General features: G+C 44.1%; 1 protein-coding gene across 1 annotated transcript in view; it reads right to left on the reverse strand.

Annotated features, from left to right (window-relative positions):
• Positions 1-14,040, reverse strand: part of LOC146549869 (retinoic acid receptor beta-like) — a 286,941-nt gene that overhangs the window by 162,875 nt on the left and 110,026 nt on the right. The window lies entirely within an intron of this gene.

Raw genomic sequence — 14,040 nt, forward strand, 5'->3', positions numbered from 1 at the left:
AAAGTGCAGCATATACAAAGGTGATTCATGTTCCCCACTGCTGTTCTAAACAGGACTCAACCCACTAAACCAGATCATTGCAAAGCACATTTATGAAAACTGGTAGATGAGTGGAATGATCATCTACCACCTCCTGTACATGGATGACATCAAACTGCATGCCAGGAGTGAGCTGGCACTCATTTACCTCACTGGGATCTACATTGAGGACATTAAAATGTCAGTCAAACTGGATAAGTGTGGCTTAATGGTTGCAGAAAGGGAAAGCATTTTCATTTGTAGGTGCCCTACAAGCAACAGAAAGAGGAAGCATGATCATTAAAGAGTGTGAGAGCTATAATCCAAGAGGAACCATCACAAGATGAGTGTGTTGGGCACCTGAAAACAGATACTGATGAGGAACAGGACCTATCCATGAGTCTACCACACCTGATAGACCTAAGTGGCAGTTGGTGCAAAGGTGTTGTCCTGCACATAGTTGCAGGATGTAAGAAGCTGGAACTGTATACGCCGAGAAATGGTATGGACAGTGTACAGGAGTATTTGTGTTGTATATGGACTACAAGTCCACAAGTCTCAATAGGATACACCACCAAAGGTTGTTGAGAATGACACGGCTAAGATCCTGTGGGACTTTAGTTTAAGTCAGAGACATAGTAGTGACTGACAAGGAGCAAAAGAGCGTTGTGATAATGTGGGAAACCCAGCAGCCCACAGCTGCAGCCTGATAAAACAGAGAAGTACCAGAGTGAAGAAAAAGCTAAAGTCAAAAGTGGTCCCAATGGTCACAGGAGCATTAGAAGTAATAACCCTGAAACTGGAAGAGTGGCTCCAGCAGATTTCAGTCACAAATGGTAAATGGCCTGTATTTGTACAGCGCCTTTCTAGTCCCTAAGGACCCCGAAGCGCTTTACACAACCAGTCATCCACACATTCAGACACTGGTGATGGCAGCTACATTGTAGCCACAGCCACCCTGGGGCGCACTGACAGAGGCGAGGCTGCCGGACACTGGCCCCACCGGGCCCTCTGACCACCACCAGTAGGCAACAGGTAAAGTGTCTTGCCCAAGGACACAACGACCGAGACTGTTGCTCGAACCGGCAACCTTCCGATTACAAGGCAAACACCCAACTCTTGAGCCACGATCGCCCCCAACATCAGAGGTCTCCGTCCAGAACATTTTCTTAATCTTAACAACATTACTTTTTGGCTTTAGTTCACATCTAATATGTGTATGGAAGTATTTAAATAAATGAATACATATAAGACCTATCTTTGACTGAGCATTTGGGATATGTTCACATTTTAATGTGTATGTTATTCAAAATATGTATTAATTTGTAATCTTTTTTTTAAGTGTCATATAAAGTCACTGTTATTTCTCTCTGCCATGAACTTAAAATGATTTAAATGTATTCATACTGAAAATAGTAGTTCTGTAGTATTGTGATGTTGTTATGTTATATTAACTCTGAACTGAACTTGTCATCCCACATAGCAGACCGCACTGCTGGCTGACTTCTGGCATGGTAAGCTGTATGTCATCCAGTTTTGGGCCAGGCCTGGTGTAGATGACACTATTTATGTGATGGCATGCCATATCTGGCCCGATAATGGTTTGGTATGTGGCCCAGGCTCATAGAAAACAGGTCTGGCCCGGATTCGGCATCAAGCTGGCACTTCTGACTGACCGGTGTCATGGCAGGGTGTCTGTCAACCAGATGTGGGCCAGGTCTGGCAATGATGGCACTATTTATGTTCCTATTTTCCTATTTTAGTTAGAAGACCCAAATGCTATGTTGCAATACTATACTGCTATGGTAGCCAACGTTTCAAATGCAGGTTTGACAGGTTTGTGAGTGTACACTTTATCCAAAACCTAGTGAGGTTTTGGATTTTCCTCATGTTTACCACTGTCAAGAGTATGAATATGTATGGATGTAGTTAGGAAACACTCAGTTTAGAAAAATTGTGTGACTGGGTGAATGCAGCATGTTGCCTAGACCACTTTAATTAATCTGGGAGAGTAGAAAAACACTATATAAAAATCAGTCCATTCACTATCTGAACAGAGTTTCGTCATGTTACTTTTGCACTATTATGTTCCAGCACATGTTGTTATTACATGGCTTGATTAAGGTACACATTAGGCTGACATCTGGGTCCAGAGCTGAAACTGCCTGGGCCAGCACAGGACCAGTGTGTCTGCAACAGGCCCGTGGCTGCACACAACTTACACATGGCCCACATACCACAAAGAATGATGGCCCTTTGGTGGCCCTGATCAGTTTTGCCAGAGGTAATCCACACATGGGCCAGCACAGGACCACCAGTGTGTCTGCAACTGGCCTTGTGCTGGCCCATGTGTGGGCCACCTCTGGCAAACCAGATCTGGGCCACCAAATGGCTGTCATTCTTTGCAGTATGTGGGCCATGTGTAAGCACATTGTGTGGGCCAGGTCCGGGCCATACCAATTTTGCTATGTGGGATATTGATAATATCTGATAATATAAAGATACCTTCAGATCTTTAATGCTGTAATGTTTTTTTCCTTTTATTATATTGGTTACCATACATATTAACTATTTCTAACATCTGGAATATTCTAATGCTTCACAAAAACCAACATTCACTACATAGTCATCTGCCAAAATGACACTATCAAGTCTGAAAATGAGGCAGTACTTCTTTTTCTATGTACCACAGTCTATGGTACCAAAACTACACTGGACAAACCAGATAACAAAAGACAGAATGCAGGTGTTTTAAATCTTATGGAACACAACAACTGACTAAAAACGTAGCCTATGAATTGGCAATTTAGGGGGCATCCCTTCAAAAGAACCACAGAAAACCAGGTTAAAATGTTACTGTGTATTTCTGTGATAAGATGTTAACACAGTTGTCAGCGCTGGCTTTCAGACAATCCAATCTGTATAACTCTTTTGATTTAGTTAAATATCTGTGTGAATATAAACTTCAGTTAATTGCATTATTTTTCTTTTGTTGTTATTTCTTCTTTTTGTCTCTCTAATGGATAAACATGGACACACACACACACACACACATACATACAACTCAGGTGTTTACTTGGCCATTGGAATTCCCAGAAGGTGTATGATTTATGCAGTAGCACTAAATTTCCTTTGTGAATCCTACGGTGGAAGTGCAAGCAGACAGGGCCAACCAGATGGCTGACTCACAACAGTTTGTGTTTGAGTGTGTCCTCTGGGGATGCTGTGACAGCAATCAATTGTGTGGATCTACAAATGACACTCAACAGCAGTGGCCATTATCTTAATGTTTGTTCCTTCTGTTTTGATTTTTTAAAACAGAAGGAATTCAGATGTGTTCAGACACAAAGTATCAGCATCAGATAGGCTTACATGTAGTCTTTTTTTCTTTGTCGTGAGTCTTCAGTCTCACATTCACACACTGGTGGAGGCAAACCACAGTTGTAGCCACAGCTGTCCTGGGGCAGACTGACAGAAGCGAGGCTGCCATATCACATCATCGCCCCCTCTGACCAACACCAGTAGGTGGTAGGGTAAAGTGTCTTGCCCAAGGACACAATGACCAGGACAGAGAGAGCTGGGGGATCAAACTGGCAACCTTCCGGTTACAGATCAGCTTCCCAACCCCCTGAAACACGGTCGACCAAGTGTGTGTGAGAGTGAATGAATAGTGGAATTGTAAAGCGCTTTAGGTGCCTAGAAAAGTGCTATATAAATGCAATCCATTATTATTATTATTAGTCTGTTTCACAAACTAAAGGAAGATCAATGAAGAGACACAATTTGTTGTCTTTTTAATAACATTTTTTAAGGTAAGCGACCCATGTTGGAGGTGACGTCAGACGCTGGAGATTTGGCGGAGAAAAAAAAAGCGAATGGTAGCATAGAATTTAACAAAGTTTCTTTAAACTTCAGTATTGCCAAATAAACTAACCAACTGTCACATAACAAACAACATCTGTCCTATCATCTCTAACACCCTGGAGGACAATGAGGAGAGTTTAGACGCTCTCCAAGAATACATCGACCGGTGCTTCGAAGATTTAGTAATGAAGAAGGCCCAGAACGCTTCTTCCCCGGCCAAAGCTGAGACGCCGTCATCTAAAAGATATCGCCCGGCAGACTCCCCCGGCACAACATCGCCTGCCGGCAAAGATATCGTCGACATCCTGGAGTCAATCGATAAGCGATTGTCCAGTTTTGATGCAAGGCTGTCCCTGGTGGAGATTTTACACCGGGAATTTAAATCTCTAAAAGAATCCCTGGAGTTCAGCCAGCAGCAGGTGGAAACACTTGCTGCGGAAAACGCCACGCTACGGGACTCGGTCAAATCTCTAACCGAAAATGTGACCCAATTAAACATAGAAAATAAAAAAATAAAAGAGACCATTATAGATTTACAAGCCCGTAGCATGACAGATAATCTGGCGTTTTCTGGTATTCCAGAGTCTGCCGGAGAGGACCCGGAAACGACCGTGAGAAGCTTCATTAAAATCCACCTGAAGCTGCCGGAGGACACGGTGAAAAACATAGGGTTCGATAGAGTGCATCGCATAGAGGCTCCGAAGACAGGAAGCGGGAGACCACGTCCTATTGTAGCCAAATTCAGCCACTTCAAGCAGAAGGAGCAGGTGAAGAGTCGCGGCAGAGAGCTGAAAGGAACGGATTTCAGCGAGAACGATCAGTTCCCCAGAGAGATCCTGGAACTACGCAGGGTCCTCTTCCCAGTCCGACGTAGTTTTATCCAGAAAGGCTCCCAGGCTGTCATCGCCGTGGACCGGCTCTACGTGGACGGACAGCTCTACCGCGACCCTGGCACCACTCCTTGGCTGTATTGACCGCACACCAGATAAGAATCCGCTACACTATTCTCTTCACTCACACTCTCTTGTATTAACTTTTGCTTAAATATGTAATTTCAGTTTGCTAATTTAGTATAACGTCACCGCTTTAATTGGAATGTTTCCGTTCTTATTTCTTTTTCCCTCTCTCTCTCTTTTCACGCACCTTGCTCTTTGGTTTATTTGCTTCTCTTTTCTATCACTATGTCGATCACCTGTTTCCCTATCCATCCACAAACGACACTGTCTATTTCTACATGCTTACTCTGCACGATCACGCACACACATGCGTTTACAGGCAACACATTTACAACAGCCACACAGCGCACACAGATATAGGACACACGCACACATTTGCTCATATTAGTTATTATGCACACACATAGTAAGACCTATGGAGCTTCTTGCCGCGCATTTTCTTCTCTTTACTTACAAAAAAAAAAAAAAAAAAAAAAAAGACGTGTTTCCATTTTCCTCACCTGTCTAAGCGAGACATACAGCGTACATCATTAGCCACAAACACACAACTATGGGCATGCTAAGATTTGTCACATGGAATGTGCATGGAGCTGGCTCCAGAGAAAAAAGGTTAAAAAATACTTAACCAACTTAAAAAATTACAGGCAGACGTTGTTTTATTACAAGAGACTCACAGGCCTGTCACAGGCTTGAATGAACTTAAAACACCTGAGTTTCCTAATGTGTTCTCAGCCTGTTATAATTCTAGACAAAGAGGAGTAGCAATTTTAATACATAAAAATATTAAATTCACAGTACTCGATACAGTTATAGATCCAGAGGGCAGATTCCTAATTGTCAAACTATCTATACTTAACCAAAAGCTAGGTATTGTAAGTATATATGGTCCAAATGTTGATGACCCCTCATTCTTCCACGGTTTTTTTAGTACACTCTCCGAACACCTAGACTGCACAATTGTTCTTGGGGGAGACCTTAACCTGGGACTAAATGAAGAAATGGATAGGCTCAATACAGCAGGAACTCAGCGTAACTGGCAATCCACAAATATAATCAAACAGTATATGAGCGACTTTGGTCTTTGCGATGCATGGCGCTCCCTTCACCCCAACAGTAAGGAATATTCTTTCTTCTCACATGTCCATCACTCCTTCTCTCGTCTGGATTATTTTCTGGTCAGCAGCTCACTGCTGAATGACATTTCAGACACTGAGATTCACCCTATAGCTGTCAGCGATCATGCTCCTGTATCTTTAACACTAATACAGATGAATAATACTACACCAAGAAAAAACTGGAGATTTAATACATCGCTGCTCAAAGACGAAGAGTTTATCAAATACTTCAAAAAAGAATGGACTCTATATTTAGGCTTTAATGACATTCCTGGAAGATCAGCATCTGTCCTCTGGGAAGCAGGGAAAGCTGTGATGAGAGGTAAAATAATCTCTTTCTCATCACATAAGAAGAAAGAAGAAAACAAAAAAATTCAGGAACTAGAGAAAAACATCAAATCCTTAGAAAAAGCCTATGTGTCCCACCAAGATCAAGAAATATTAAACAAAATACGCAAGACAAAACTAGAATTAAATGAAATTATTAATAAAAAGACTCAATTCTTAGTACAAAGACTTCGCCTGCAAAATTATGAACACGGTAACAAATCCGGACAATTTCTTGCTAACCAGTTAAAAATCAATAAAGAACAAACAACTATATGTGCTGTTAAAGATTTATCTGGGAATACAATATATGATCCTAAAAAAATAAACAAATTTTTTAGGGATTTCTATGAAACTTTATATACACCACAAATAAACCCATCTAAAAACGAAATTGATCAATTTCTCGACAACATAACTCTTCCAAAATTATTAGACACCCAAGCAATGGCACTGGAGTCGCCACTGACACCAGGTGAACTCCAGGAAGCTCTGATAAGTATGCCCAATAATAAGGCTCCAGGTCCAGACGGTTTTCCAACAGATTTTTACAAAGAATTCTGGACGATTCTGGCACTAATTTTCACAGAATGTTGCAGGAAATAAAAGAAAATGGTAGATTACCACCAAATATGAACTCTGCAAATATCAGTCTCTTACAAAAACCAGGCAAAGACCCTGTATTTCCTTCAAGCTATCGTCCAATGTCCCTTATTAATGTAGACCTTAAAATAATCTGCAAAGCTCTCTCAAAAAGATTAGAGAAAATAACCCCCCTCTTAATTCATCCTGACCAAACTGGTTTCATAAAAGGTAGGCACTCATCAACAAATACACGTAGATTACTTAATTTAATAGACTACTCATGCAGTAAAAACATTGAAACCATAATATTTTCTTTAGATGCAGAAAAAGCATTTGACAGAGTTAACTGGAAATTTCTATTTGCAACTTTACATAAATTTGGTTTTGGAAACGCTTTCATAAGCTGGTTAAAAATATTATATAACTCCCCCAGCTTGTGTCAGAACAAATGACCAAACATCGTCCACCTTCTCTCTTCTGAGGGGCACCAGGCAGGGATGCCCACTCTCCCCTTCACTGTTTGCAATTTTTATTGAGCCACTAGCAGCAGCAATTAGACAGGCTACAACAATTAAGGGCATAAAATGTATAAGAATATAGAACATAAAATCAGCCTTTATGCAGATGATGTGTTACTTTTTCTCCAAAACTCACAAACCAATATCTCTGGGGTAATCGCATTGATAAATTCTTTCTCAAGTGTCTCAGATTATTCAATTAACTGGTCGAAATCAACAGTTCTTCCGATTAATTGCTCCTTCCATAATTCTTCTCCTTCCCCACTGCAATGTGGAAATATAAAATATTTAGGTATTAATGTCTCTCCTAAACTTTCAGAATTAACCAAATTAAACCACATCCCGCTTTTAAAGACAGTAGAAGGTGACCTGGCTAGATGGAAATCTTTACCCATATCACTCATGGGAAGGGTCGCCGCTATAAAAATGATGGTCTTGCCAAAAATAAACTATTTATTTTCAATGATCCCAAGTAAGCCATCACAAGATTGGTTCAGATCTCTAGACTCGTATATTTCTAAATTCCTTTGGAAAGATAAACCCCCGCGTATCAGCTTAAAAACACTACAAAAGACCAAGGATAAAGGAGGATTAGATCTGCCTAACTTTAATCACTATTTTTTAGCCAACAGGCTTAAGTTCATCTCTAGATGGTTCAAACACACCCTCTTAGATGAACCTTGGATAGATGTAGAACAGGCACTATGTAATAACCTAGAAATTTCAGACCTACCATTTATCAGCTCAAACATCCAACGACATGAATGCTTTAAAAGCATCAACAGCAGCTCTTCTCTGACAGCATGGTGGGAGTTTCTAAAAATGACAGAGTCTTCATTAATCCCATGCAAACATACACCTATCTGGAGCAATTCGGACATATTACAAAACAATAATATGATAAACTTTCCAGACTGGAGTTGCAAAGGAATTACATACTTGGAACATATATTGGCAGGAACAGACTTTATTTCGTTTGACAGACTAGTTACACAATATAGGATCAACAAGAAACGATTTTTGGAATATCAACAAATTAAATCCATAGTAAAAAAGAAATTTAATCCCAGTGAAGCTGAATTACAAACACCACCAAGTGTGGTACAATTTTTTAGTCTAAAACCCCCCAAACTATTGTCTAAAATACAGGGAGTGCGGAATTATTAGGCAAGTTGTATTTTTGAGGAATAATTTTATTATTGAACAACAACCATGTTCTCAATGAACCCAAAAAACTCATTAATATCAAAGCTGAATGTTTTTGGAAGTAGTTTTTAGTTTGTTTTTAGTTTTAGCTATTTTAGGGGGATATCTGTGTGCAGGTGACTATTACTGTGCAGAATTATTAGGCAACTTAACAAAAAACAAATATATACCCATTTCAATTATTTATTTTTACCAGTGACACCAATATAACATCTCCACATTCACAAATATACATTTCTGACATTCAAAAACAAAACAAAAAACAAATCAGCGACCAATATAGCCACCTTTCTTTGCAAGGACACTCAAAAGCCTGCCATCCATGGATTCTGTCAGTGTTTTGATCTGTTCACCATCAACATTGCGTGCAGCAGCAACCACAGCCTCCCAGACACTGTTCAGAGAGGTGTACTGTTTTCCCTCCTTGTAAATGTCACATTTGATGATGGACCACAGGTTCTCAATGGGGTTCAGATCAGGTGAACAAGGAGGCCATGTCATTAGTTTTTCTTCTTTTATACCCTTTCTTGCAGCCACGCTGTGGAGTACTTGGACGCGTGTGATGGAGCATTGTCCTGCATGAAAATCACGTTTTTCTTGAAGGATGCAGACTTCTTCCTGTACCACTGCTTGAAGAAGGTGTCTTCCAGAAACTGACAGTAGGACTGGGAGTTGACTCCATCCTCAACCCGAAAAGGCCCCACAAGCTCATCTTTGATGATACCAGCCCAAACCAGTACTCCACCTCCACCTTGCTGGCGTCTGAGTGGGACTGGAGCTCTCTGCCCTTTACCAATCCAGCCACGGGCCCATCCATCTGGCCCATCAAGACTCACTCTCATTTCATCAGTCCATAAAACCTTAGAAAAATCAGTCTTGAGATATTTCTTGGCCCAGTCTTGACGTTTCAGCTTGTGTGTCTTGTTCAGTGGTGGTGGTCTTTCAGCCTTTCTTACCTTGGCCATGTCTCTGAGTATTGCACACCTTGTGCTTTTGGGCACTCCAGTGATGTTGCAGCTCTGAAATATGGCCAAACTGGTGGCAAGTGGCATCTTGGCAGCTGCACGCTTGACTTTTCTCAGTTCATGGGCAGTTATTTTGCGCCTTGGTTTTTCCACACGCTTCTTGCGACCCTGTTGACTATTTTGAATGAAACGCTTGATTGTTCAATGATCACGCTTCAGAAGCTTTGCAATTTTGAGACTGCTGCATCCCTCTGCAAGATATCTCACTATTTTTGACTTTTCTGAGCCTGTCAAGTCCTTCTTTTGACCCATTTTGCCAAAGATAAGGAAGTTGCCTAATAATTATGCACACCTGATATAGGGTGTTGATGTCATTAGACCACACCCCTTCTCATTACAGAGATGCACATCACCTAATATGCTTAATTGGTAGTAGCCTTTCGAGCCTATACAGCTTGGAGTAAGACAACATGCATGAAGAGGATGATGTGGACAAAATACTCATTTGCCTAATAATTCTGCACTCCCTGTATACAGAACACTTTCTAAAATTGATGAATCAATATCCCTTCCTATTGCAAAATGGGAAGCAGATTTATCGATCAGCTTAGACCCAAACCTTTGGTCTCAGATATGCTTAAAAACCTTTCAATGGATCAGAAATCCCAGTTTGCAATTAATACAATACAAAATATTACACAGAGTGCACTATACTGGTCATAGGATGTTCAAGATGGGCTATACGCCTTCCAACAACTGCTCACACTGCACAGCAAATACACCGGACAATTACATCCACGCTCTTTGGTTCTGTCCACCAGTTCAGAAATTTTGGCGTGAGATATGTGAAGACTTATCGAAGTGTCTGAAATGTAACATTCCAGCCTCCCCTTTAGTATGCTTGCTGGGCAACTTGGATGAGGTCACTGCAGAAATAAACACAGCCCACATTGTTTTTACGGCCCTATGCATTGCCAAGAAAATGGTCCTCATTAACTGGAAAAATATAAATAATCTTAATTCTAACCAATATAAAAACCATCTAATAGATCACATTAGTCTTGATACAGCCTCTGCCATCACATCAATCCCTTTGGGCTCCTTTGATCGGCTTCATCACCTAGTGGGGGTGGGGGGTCATGGTTTGGTCCTGCCTTCGCTATTGTGGTTGATATGGGGATAGGGACGGCCTTAGGGCGTCTGGGGAGTCCCTAGAGGGCCTAACCTGCGGGATGTGGCCATGACCTGGTTAGGAGCTCTGGGGGCTCTTAGATGGTGTTTTTCTTGTGGCTGCGTACAGCGGAGATGGGGGAGGGTCTGTGCAGGGTCTGTGCTGGCAGACGTTGGTTACTGGCCTGGTAGCCTGGCTGCCCCTGGGAGGGTCCGGGACGGGCGTGGAGGCTAGGGGGTCTGGCTGTTGTGTCGCCGGAGCAGTGGGCGGGTGGGTGCATGGGGGCTCAGCCCCAGTGCAGGGGACCTCTGGTGCATCGGCCCAACTGGAGGGTTCTCTAACTGGTGGGGAGGTTTTTATATCTTTGCAGGTGGTCTCCTCACTACAGGAGCTCACTCTGTAGGTGGGGGGAGAGATATAGGAGAGGTGGAGAATGAACTGGGCGTCTATTGTCTTGTGTAGTTTGGGAGATGATTGGATGATGGGGTGGGTGCAGTTTTCTCTGGGGTGGAGTCGGGTCGGCTGCCCCGGACTCTGTGGTGCTGGGCGGTGCTGCTGCAGCGGGCCCCGGTTCGGATGGGCCTGGGCCCCCTTGCCCTGGTGGGTTCCAGAGTGTGGGGGTGCCTACTGGGGTCAGCGGGGGAGCTGGCCCCAGGGAGGGGCCGCTTGCCCCTCCCTTTCTTCCCTCCCCATCCTCAGCTGCCTCCCTATTCCCGCTCTACCACACCCACCCACACACGCAGGGCTTGGGGTGCAGGTATGTCACCAGGGTGCAGGGGAGGCACTCCCCCTCTGTCCCCTTCTGGCCACCTGTGCCTCAATTCTATTCTGCAACCTAGACATCCACATTACTCACACTCTCACATAACACATACATATAGGGCCTTGGGGGTGGGCACGTTTTACAGCATCCAGAGGATGGTCGGTGTACTCCAACCCACCTCTGGCGCTGGTGCCCTACCCTCAATTTTAAATGCATTTAGACACTAAGGGTTTTCGGGAGGAGCCGTGCTGCTCTCTGAGAGGAAGCAGGAACCATGCTCTCCTGATTTTTAAATGCACTTTAGAACAGCACGCAGCAACACTACATATGAGCGGGCGTAGGGAGGTTTGAGGTCTTCACTCACCCCGGTTCTGTTAGCCGTCCGGGCTGGGGGGCTGGGAGGAGGTGCTGGCCGTCAGACTGGGGTCTGGGATGCGGGGCCTCCCTGCTACTGCAGATAAGGAGGTGGTCCGCTTGCCTCCACCCCAGGGAGAAGGGTTACATCTCCTGGGTCTAGGTGCGGCTTGCCCCTCTGAGGGCGGGGATACCTGGACCTGGGATATAGAGTATGTTTGGGGAGTGCGACTGTCTGTGCAGTGTCTATTTGTGTCTGTCTACACGTCGGGTGAGTGCCGAGTATTTGGTTGTGCATATGGGGTGGGAATGCACGTCTGTGTCCACGTGTGCCTGTTCGTCTGTGTCTATATGTCAGGTTGGGTCTTAAGTTAAGTCTGTTAAGCTGGTCACGTTCCCGGTACCGGCGTTTGGCATCTCTCACCGCACGCTGCACGCCGTATGAGGCCGCTTTGTAGGCGCTAATATCGCCAGTGGCGAGTCCCGCGTTGTAGGAGGCGGTCCTGGCGTTTACTGCAGTGCGGATCGATCTGTCCATCCACGGTTTCTGGTTTGGGAATGTGGTGACTCTCGCAGTGGGGATAATCTCCTCCGCTAGCATATTGACGAAGCATACTGCTACTTCCGTAAACTCGTTGATGTCGACTGCGCATGCTCTGAACATGTCCCAGTCGACGTCGTTGAGTGCGTCCTGTAGCGTAGCTTCTGATTGGCAGTCCACCGTTTTCCCTCCCTCGTGGTCACGTCCTCCCTCCGTATGCTTTGTTTATACTGGGGGATGAGGAAGATGGCGTTGTGGTCAGACTTCCCAAAAGCCGGGTGTGAGACAGCTTTGTAGCCCTGCTTGTATGGCGTGTAGCAGTGATCCAAAATTCGATCCCCTCTCGTTGGACACGAGACATGCTGGTAAAAGTTTTGTGCACATGGCTACAATGTTCTACATGTGTTTGTTAAATTTATGGGAAGAATTTAATTGCACAAGTGACAATGAATACCTGCACACATGAAATGAAATTGTTTGCTAGGATTATGTTTTTTCTCATGCCTGACTATTGACAGCAAAATAATTCTATACAGACATCCTGGAACCCATGGATTCAGGACTCTCTGTCTCAGGTGCAGAGAGAGGGGAACCCAGGGACACAAAACCTGGGGCTACTCAACTGACCAGGGGGAGATTTGGAGATGGGGACTGCAGCGGCTCCAGGTTGGAGACCCACAGGATTGTTGTAACCCCTTTGATTGCAAGGACCCTCAGCCTTCAGTGGATGAAGCTGCACATGGTACTTAGCTATACTGACCCTGGAGACAGCGTAAGGGGCAGGGGCAGGCTAGACACTGGCTACCCTGACTCCAGTCCCTTGGGTGCAGGGTTAAATTGGGCACTATCCACCCTCACGCTGTGAACAGGCTCAGAAGAAAGAGGGTTGAACTTTGAATGTCCTTGTTTCCTCATGTAAGTCTAGACCTGACATAGAGTGAGCAGAACTTGCAGTCAGCCTTTTACCGATGGGCCAGAGAGGTTGACCTATGACAATCTGGGAAATGGCAGCACTGAGCCTGGGGAACTGATTGGCAACTGCATCGAGGATAAGAGGCTGGACAGCAAGGTATACTTCTGTGTCCAAGATCTAATAGGGTGGATGAACGCTAAGGTGATGCATGTCTCAGGCATATTATTCTAGCATCCACCACTGAGGCCCACACTTCCTCAAACAGGAAGCAGGTTGCTGTGATGGCAAAGAGATGGACAGGGAGTCACTGGCAAACAGGGCTTGAGTGCAGGGGAACAGAGGCTGAATATTGACTGGAGAGGGGCTTCCGGGTGAACGGCAGGAGACAACAGGCAAAGTGAGATGCAGCGATGCAAAATCCAAGGCAGTATCTGACGGAGGACTGAGGGTGGAAATGACTTTTAGGCAGATTGGAAAAAAGCCTACAAGCCTGGGGTTTTCAAAGACTACCCATCTGATCCTCCATCTGCTGTTCGATGCGCTCCAACTGCTCCTCCAAGAAGTCTGGGAGTCTGTGTGTGGTCGTGTCATTCTGTCATATTTCAGGAAGAGCTAGGACCTCAATGCAGGCTCATAGGCAGACTTCAAACCTAAAACAGCCTTTTATCCAATAATAATCCACGAAAGAAAGCAATAATTCTAGGGAAGACGTGTAACTAAGCAATACTAAACAAGGACCACCAA

Source organism: Mchenga conophoros, linkage group LG22, assembly GCF_057382185.1.
Source record: "Mchenga conophoros isolate Kocher_MC1m ecotype Shallow Benthic linkage group LG22, M_conophoros_male_GT1.1, whole genome shotgun sequence".
Lineage (NCBI taxonomy): Eukaryota > Metazoa > Chordata > Actinopteri > Cichliformes > Cichlidae > Mchenga > Mchenga conophoros.